The 9,578-nt window shown below is 33.3% G+C and overlaps 1 long non-coding RNA gene across 1 annotated transcript; it reads right to left on the reverse strand.

Moving 5' to 3' along the window:
• Positions 1 to 1,667: 1,667 nt before the first annotated feature.
• Positions 1,668 to 5,253, reverse strand: LOC127704897 (uncharacterized). The gene is made up of 3 exons (XR_007983560.1): positions 4,825 to 5,253; positions 3,328 to 3,407; positions 1,668 to 1,690 (listed from the first exon to the last, which is right to left on the reverse strand). It is a non-coding gene; the product is annotated as an uncharacterized LOC127704897 (long non-coding RNA).
• Between the last annotated feature and the right edge of the window lie 4,325 nt (positions 5,254 to 9,578).

The raw sequence follows: 9,578 nt of genomic DNA on the forward strand, positions 1-9,578 counted from the left end.
AAATTAGGATAATTTTCAAAGTTTAGACATTTCTCAATACCCCTACTGGCAGGTTGATATTGCATGGTTTTAAAAAAGTGCCGATTCAGCAAAATTTGTCTTTTTTAAAGACCTGAATCTTGTAAGATCATGTTTTGTTTTTAATAGAATGTAATACAGCATGAAGCTTATATATTTATCTACAAAATGCAAGAAAATGGTGCTCGGCAAATGATACCTTCTTACGATAAAATAACAATTTAAGATGGACAAGATGGCAATTTTGCCGTATTTATGAATTTTTTATTGGTTACAAGAGAAACTTTACAAATGTATGTGATAGTAAAAATATAAGAAAATAATGACAGATATAATGTTTATTGCTTATCTTGTTTGATTAAACTCAGTTTAACTTAGTTTGAATTGAAAATATACTACAGAAGTAGGCCTGGTAAGACCCCTTTTAAGCCCCAAAATTTAGCATTTTTTCAATTACATGTATTAACTTATCACTACTTATTAAAGTCACTTTTCAAAAGTAGAATACTTCAGTTACTTTAAAATCATTTTTTAATGGGCTGTTTTTTTACAATACAATGAACATTCAACAGGTACTGTCATCATTAATTTATGTAAAATTTCTGAAATCCTCACAATTTTAGCATTTGTGCTAATTTTAGACGTTTGTTGTCTAAAATGGATATGGCCACTTTTGTTCAGTCTTGATATTTAAATACATGTTGTATTTGATGATATTACATACACATATAAAAATTGAGACTGGGTGCTTCTTACCTAGAAAAGGGGGTCCATTTTTTTTTTATATTGGAATTAATCTTTATAAGCTTTTTGTCAAATATCAAGCAGATGCTGAGAAAAGTGTTACTTAAATTTTGTGACGCTGACATGAATGACAGATAGTGATCCCTATGTAGCTTCTGTGATAACAGTCGACATAACAACAATGTTAAGTTTCCTCATAGTATGTAATCTTCAATAACTTGAGGCATGTGAATAAGACATGTAAGATGTAGTTAGCCTATTACTACCACAGACAAACAAAAATATTTCAAATGGAAATAAAACTTATTTTATACCTACATGAATAAAAACAAATATACAGATAAATGGTTCAACTGTGGTGCAGACATTTTCATTAAAATGGTTATAGAGTTATTTAGGCTGTTTGCTTATAATTTTACTGTCATATAATATTAGCGAAGTCTGCCATAAAAAGAAACCAAGCAAAACGGTCTGAATACATGGAAACAGTGATAAGATCTGAAGCCAGGTCGGATGACTATTCAGGTCTAAGTTAGTAAGTATTCATCAATAAGAGCTTCAGTCAAAACACCCTGTTGTAATATTGACTGTGTTTTGTCTGTTTTCCTCTTTTCTACTACAGATCAGAGCACTTTATCGACTTGTATTGTGCAGGTACAATATAATTCAAAATCAAATCAATAATTTCTGATGATGATTTTGTAGAAAAAGCCATTGTACTTTTTGATACATCATCTCATTCCAGATTCAATTGGTTCCCAAATGGTGGATACTTTCCATTTCAAAGGAAATGCAAGCCACTGTTGAGTTTTTCCCGGTCAGAAATGTTATCTGTTTCCCAATCTGATGCTAAATATTATTGATGTTGATGCTCTTGAATATACTCCTATGAGAACCTGAGTATGTTTAATTTGGCTTTCATCTCCATCTAAAAAGATAAAAAATAAATCTACAAATGTACTTTTAAAAAAATAATATATCCCTTATTAAATCAAAGATAAATGAATTCTCAATATACAATGTCCATGATATATGAGATAACTATGAAATCTATTTGGTTGGGACCCAATGAAAATAAATATATAAGATATCTCAACTGGTGGAGTAAAATCATTGCTTTACCACATCTAGTATATCTGATAAAACCTCAATGTCTTAATGCAAAAACTTCATGAACTTAACCAATCCATTCATGCAGAAATTGAAGGCCAAAGTGACCTTATCAATAGTAACCATGTACTACCCAAGATATCTATCCACTAGCTATAGTCAAGTATCAATGTAATACCATGTCTATTATCATACAGAGAGACCCAAACAAACAAAATTAACAAAGTTGCTCCAGTGGAAAATGTAGGTCAACATTACCTTTATAAAAGTGAATCATGTTACACTATTCAAAATCAATACACTGGTTAAGTATCAAAGCTATACAATTTTGTACCCGAGATATTGACCTTAATGCAAAAACTTAACCATGTCACTCATGTGGAAAATGTAGGTCAAGGTGATCTAATTTTTATCATTTACCCTATTGCTCTACCCAAAACCTATCCACTGGTCAAATATCATAGCTATACTACATGTTTCATGACTATATCTAGTGTCACTTAAGTGAAAATGTAGGTCATAATGACCTAATTATAAATGTTAATTAGGAAATTCTAATATGTCATTATATGAGGTCCTTGATTGAATCCAAGTCCATGATAAAACTAATACAAAGCTATACCCAGTACTGTAAATTCAGAAATTATTGCGTGCATTAATAACTGCGATTTTGTAATGTTATTTTAGACTGAAATGCGAATTTAATTTTTGCAATATTCAGAAAAATCCTGTTTGATTCATATAGTAAATTTCAAAATGCGAGTTTAAATTAGTGCGATTATAACCCTGTCGCACTTTTCGCGATAATAAAAACATCGCAATAATTTCAGAATTTACAGTAATATTTTTGACATTATCATTTTTTTGGTAATGGTTAAAAATTTTACCACTGGTCGTCTCATGATTCCTTAACCTCCACCCCTTCCCACTAAATGTATCTGTACATTTAACAATCAGTTTAAAATTTTCAAAATGCCTTTCAATTGCCCCTGTAAATAAACCATGTGGGGATGCCACATCCGATCTCTGATTTTGTTAGATGTATTTATGCTTTGTGTCAATCTGATGAGTTAAGCCTCAACTGACACATGACTGATTTCTTATGTTGTACTGATACATGTACACTACTGTCCCAGGTTAGATGAGGGTTGGTGCCTTCAAACGAATTTAACCTCAAAGTGGTTGTTGTTTGTTGCTGTATCCCATATTTGTTTTTCGTTCATTGTTTTGTATATATTTTTACTCATTCTAAATAGTTTAACATTTGTGATTTCTGGGCCTTTGATAGCTGACTATGCGGTATGGGCTTTGATCATTGTTGAAGGCCATACAGTGACCTATAGTTGTTAATTTTATGTCATCTAGTTTCTTGTGGAGCATTGTCACATTTGCAATCAATTCAAATCACTTTTTTTTTTATATCAAAAACATTCTCATACATGTATGTTTTCTTACCATAATCTTTTTTGTATCAACTATGATTCCTCCATCAGCTACTGTTTGTCTAATCTTGGTAAAACACTGCTTGCAGAGACCTACAATGTATGCCTTTGTGAAAAATGGAATAATGCAGCCAGTCAATGATACCATACACACTAAAAACATCAATAAAACACGATCATGTCAATGTCCAGATGAACAATGTTTCAGGTGTGAACAATCAATCAATTTATAAACCTGTTGTTCTACGGCATGATGCCAGTGAATAAATTATAATAGACAAATCTGTTTTATCAAATTAAAGGTTAAAACTAATTTATTTACAAAAACAGTCAGAGATCTGACATAAACAAGTCAGAATTGTCAAGACTTATTATGCAAGTCAGATTATGCATTTTTACACAGGAGTAACAGTATTTTTAGATTTTATAAAGTCAGAATGTGCCCGACTTATTCAGGTCAGATAATGTTCAGTGGATTGTGATGTTTCAGTATTTTAAGATTTGTAGCAAACCTTTTCAATAAGTTACCATGAATATTTGTATGATGCATAACAATACCAAAAGCTATCTTTTAATACTGGTTTTCAAGTAAATCAATTGTTTATACAGAATCTTTTTTACAATTTATTAACATATTACATTCTTACATAAAATGGTTAATTTCATATGATTCTGTTTTTTTAGGATCTTATTCATATTTTTTGTTGATGAAAAAGTGTTTGTGGAAGGAATTTTTAACATTGTCATGTGGATTCTTAACTTTTAAATATGTATGCATGGCCCAAAAAGATAAACATTTTAGGTATATTTCTGACTTGTACATGTTGTAGAAGTAAAAAAAAAAAAATTTTTGTTTTGAGGAAAAAATTGCATAATATTTAAGATCTTGTAGAAGTCAGCTTTTGTTTAAAAATGATGGGAGGTAACTCATGACACCAAATATATGTACATGTAGTGCAGGTTTTTTTTTTTTATATTTAATGACTCATTTCTGGTAATTTACAGTTCACAATTGGATGGTGGTTGTGCGTCTTGCATATATCACATATCTACATGTATTAGAAATAAATGACTTTTTCCATATACATGTATATATATGTTCATTGTATCACATAATTATATACCTCGCCACTATGTCATGCATATGTGGCAGTTTTAAAAATGAATCTTTTCATAATACAGTGGTGGATCCATCCAGGGAGGGACCGGTGGTCAAAATAATTATGACGCCTTGAAAGGCCATTTTATTTACTGGCTATGCCTATGGCGCCTGTGTTGCATTAAGGCGTCAAACATGTCAAAGCAAAAAAAAATAAAATAGCCTTTCAAGACGTCATATATATTTGGACTGGGGACCAGTTGGTTAGAACCTTCCCTTTTTTTGCTGATTAATGCTTTTGAATAGGGACACATGGAGGAACCTCCCTTTTTATCCTGCTAAGAACCACCACCCCTCCTTTTGGCTAGATCCACCCCTGTCATAATTAACTAATTTATTTTTGTAGTTTACCTGACCCTTTTGGAATTAGTTGTCATTACAAAAGTCAGTATTCCTATGATAGGGTTAGTGTGGTTCCTCCATCACTATCAGCTTTTCGCCTTTTGGAGTTTTGCCTTAATGTTAGCAGGACGATCTTTGAATCCACACTTTGTTGAATAGTCCCGCCAATATATCCCAAAAAAAGTCTCTGTGCCATCGGCATGGACATATTGACAATTTTATAGCAGCACGATCAACAGAAAACAATGTCACTTATGTGTATAAAATAGTCCTCCTGGAACATGTGAAAAGTTTGATAAACAGGCCTCACTGCCCTCAGTGCTGTGGATAAATTCAAGGTGGTGGTTGTGTCCTTTGTACAAAGATAAACCTTGTCTAACAGATGAGTTGTATAGTGCTTTGATTGTCCACAACAACCTCCAAGAATAAAAAAATCGGACCGAACAGAGACGTCAACTTTTCATCACTGGAAGCTGCCATATTGCCAGTGAAAGATTGCCACTAAGGGAGACAATTTAATCACAAAAATAACATTGAGGCTACCTTTGGGTAATTTAATGTTAAATTTTGCAAATTACAAGAAAAAAACCATACATTTAGCCAGAAATTTCAACATAAGATAAATCAATTTTAGCCCAATTACCACCTACTTTAAGCAATTTTAGTTAAATAACAAGAAACAAAAACTATTAGAATTATTGCATTTTATGGTTATTTTAAGAGTATTTTTGATCAATTTTCCATTATTTGCCAAGCTAAAATTTTTTACCTGTCTTAGAACTAATATACACCTTTCAAAATATTATAAAAGTTAAGAATACAATATATGATCTTGAGAGAGAACTGCTATTGAGTACATGTAGTATATACAAGTTGTTTATTACATTTGTTGCGCGAAATTTCTGGCAACCTGCCAAAAGGTCTGAAATTCTCAAAAAGCTATTTTTTTGGGTTATTACCTAATGTTCCTTCAAAATATGATAAAAATAATATTTCATTTAAGAGCTATATCAATTATCCAGACCCTTAAAAAGTGCCTAAATAAGGTGTATTTTTTAGCCATTTTTTAAAATAATTCACTAATATGCAAATTAGGCGGTTTAATGGAAAATAGCGCAAATTAACAAAAAAAATTTGTTTATCTTAACTCCTGAATACCTAAAGTTTTTGGAAATATATATAATTTTGGCAAGTTGTAACTACCAATTTGGACGAAATTTGGGATTTTGCATGGTTTTATGGCAGACTGGCTCTTAATATGCCAGATGCGCGTTTCGTCTCAATAAGACTCACAAGCGACACTCGCTCAGATCAAAATAGTTAAACAAGTACAAAGTTGAGGAGTATTGAGGACTCAAAATTCCAAAATCTTGTCCCAAATACGGCTAAGGTAATCTATGCCTGGGATAAGAAAATCAGGAAATTTATATAAATGACCATATCATTTATATTCATGTCAACACTAAGTTTCTTTCCCTATCTAATCTACCCTAATTTCTCGGTTGCAGTTGTTAATACCCCGACCTGTATCCGGGACGGCCTCTATTACAAGACCTTTTGTATTTATTGTTCATTTGTTCTCGTCCTGAACATGCATAAACTATTTGTCACTTTTTATGGTGTAAATCCACTGAAAGAATTGCATGTTCAACTTGATAAGAGGATCCGTATATTGATTGTTATGAGGTCAAATTCGATCTCTGTTCAAGTAACCCTCAATGTTAGGTGGCATTCCAAATTTTCTGTTCTTCATTTCAGTCAACCATTATTACAGGTCTTAGTTATTTTATATATACTGTTACTTTATTCTCGTCAACAATTTGCATTAATATTTGTCAATGCACACAAAGGAAAAGCCATAAACCAATCATTCTGCTGTCAAAATTTTACAAAATCGTATTACCCAAGAAATTTGTTGATAGTTTGAATATGTGATAACCAATGCATGCGATAACTGTCAACGCATGATGGCGTTTTGATCTTTAATCGTCACTATTACATTTTTTACACTGAAAGCGTTGCCATCTCTACACGAGGAATCGTATATAACGACTCAATTCTGATCGGACGTGGCTGCGTACTTGTACTTCCAGCTTAGTGAAACGCACGCTCCACACGGTTGTATTGCCAGTCGGATGAAAAACCAAGATTGACAGTCTCCTTTGGGGTTATCAATTGAATAAAAACATGACGATGTTTCTATTTCTGATTTTAAAATAGTAATTTAGTGCTGAAAATAGTTTTTTTTCGGATTAAAATTATTGATTTTCACGAAGTTGAAAAAATGGTTAGAGGTTGCATCGCCATATTCTCTAAGAAAGAGTTTAGAATAGCTGCAGATAACCAGTATTAATTTGGTCACTGGTAATATTCGGTTGACAATTTTTTAAACATATCATCCTTTGAAAACTTTTCAATAAATTGGTCTAATACATTTATATAAATAAACTTAAAAAGTATCTCTGGCATTTCCTTTCTATTTAAAGAATGTAATCATTACAATTCAACAATTATTCATATAAAAACTAAGTGGTTTTAACCACCACTTGATCAGGACACTTGTCCATACGCTCGTTGTACAGTAAGTGCAACGACAAATCTCACTACATAGTGTTCAAGTAGTAGGCTACCAAAATCTCTACATACTACTTGACTATTAATTGACTGTTGCTCTCTGTTTTTTACATTATATTTGCTGACGCTTCGTGTACCGCAACATTTATTTCTATCATAAAGCTTCCAGGCAGTCTCGTTTACACTTGTGGATTTGTTTTAAATTAGTAGCCACGTGGTTTTCTTTTTAAATAGGAAGCGTTAATAAATCTCAAGTTCGATCTTCAAGTTAAAATTTGTGTGTTGGTTCGTGGATGCAACTATGTCTAGGTTATTCTGACGAGTTAGTTTTAAATATAGTCAATGGAGAAATAGCTTATTTTACCCTGAAAACGAAGTGAACTGCTCTTTTTCTGGATTCGAACAAAGTGACAAAGAAGGAATAGAATGTCGGAAGTACTATTATAATAAATAAACAGCCAATTGTATATTCCCTTCTTCATTAGGCTTGGACCTCAAGGGTGACTGGAGAAAAGAAATATGATCACTACATGTCATCTTCAGACCGGCATTAAAACCATTGCCAAGTGGGGCGTCCGTTTGACTATCCGGGATGTACAAGAGGGACGAAAGATACTATGATTGATTGATTGATTGTTGGTTGCTTAACGTCCAGTGGCAAATATTTCATGCATATTCAGGACGAGAACAAGTTCACAATAAATACAATAGGTAGGTTATGTAATAGATTAAGGGATTAAGGTCGGAGAAATTTAGACTGCCACGGGAAATGAGGGTATATTGGATAGGGACAGAAATTTAGCCCTGCAACAGGTCACCTACGGACCCCTCAAAGAGTTGTTGCAAGGGTTCTTAACGTGCAAAGAACGTGGCACTTTCTTTACACGAGGCATCGGATTTAACGTCCCCATTCTGACCGGACGTGGCTGCAAATTTGTACATCCCGCACAGCCAAACGGACGCCCCACTTTAGCACGGGTTTTACTGCCGGTCGGAGGAAGACCAATGGTGACCATACTTCTATTCCCCAGTCACCCTTGGGGGCCGAAAGATACTAGAGGGAAATTCAAACTCATAGATTGAAAACAAACTGACAACGCAATGGCCAAAAATAAAAAGACAACAAACAGATAAATAATAGTACAGATGACACAACATAGAAGGCTAAAGACTAAGCAACACGAACCCCACCAAAAACCTGGGGTGATCTCAGGTGCTCCGGAAGGGTAAGCAGATCCTGCACCACATGTGGCACCCGTCGTTTTGCTTATGTTTTTACAAATCCGGTAAATAGTCTTATTCGGTAGGTCACATTCGTGAAAAGGGAAGGGTATTGTAGTTACGTCATAAGGAACATATCCGATATCATCTGTGAAACGGTTATTCCATAACGGTCAACCAACTCGTGATGGCGTCCGTAAAATTAACGAAGTGATGAAGTACGCAGTCACGTTTGATCAGAAGCGGGACGACAAATCCGATGCCTCATGAAGAGAGTATCACGCTTTCTGCACATACAGGTGGTACATAATACTATGGGGTCATCATTCTGTGAAAATCGGCTTATCGTTTTAATCATATTTTATTTGTAAAGGAAATATAAAGCTTCCCAATGATCGAAATTAATTGTGTGGTTCAAGTTTTTAAAAGTTTAAGTAGATATTTTATCAAATTCAAAAAGAATTAAACGAACAAATACAATTTTTGTCTAGGTGTTTGGTGACACCTCAAGTTCTCTTGCAACAACTCGTTGAGGGTCAGGTCCGTAAATGCATTTATAAAGAACTAAAACACCTACTGTTATTTTTCATACTGAAGATAAAAACAGGTGGTTCTATAATTTCAAACTAGGAAGGAATAAAGTTGTGAATATCAAAGTCCTTAAAAAAACTAAAACTAGAAAATACCCGCGAAATATACTTTGGTTCATAATTTGAAGATATATAGTTTTGGTGTAAGGCGGTATTAAGTTCATTTTGAAGTGTGTCACAAACGAAATACCACCACTCAATATGACACCCAAAAGAATAGTCTTCCCGACAGAAACTATTGGCGTGTGTGATCTAATCATATCATATGTCATTGTTATACCCTGGATGCATTGCACTGATCAAAATAATATGTGTTTATAAATACCTTTACATGGTGATATATAAAGTGAAAACTGACTGGGATTTTTTACAAAAAAT

The sequence above is a fragment of the Mytilus californianus genome, unplaced genomic scaffold (genome assembly GCF_021869535.1).
Source record: "Mytilus californianus isolate M0D057914Y unplaced genomic scaffold, xbMytCali1.0.p SCAF_6, whole genome shotgun sequence".
NCBI lineage: Eukaryota > Metazoa > Mollusca > Bivalvia > Mytilida > Mytilidae > Mytilus > Mytilus californianus.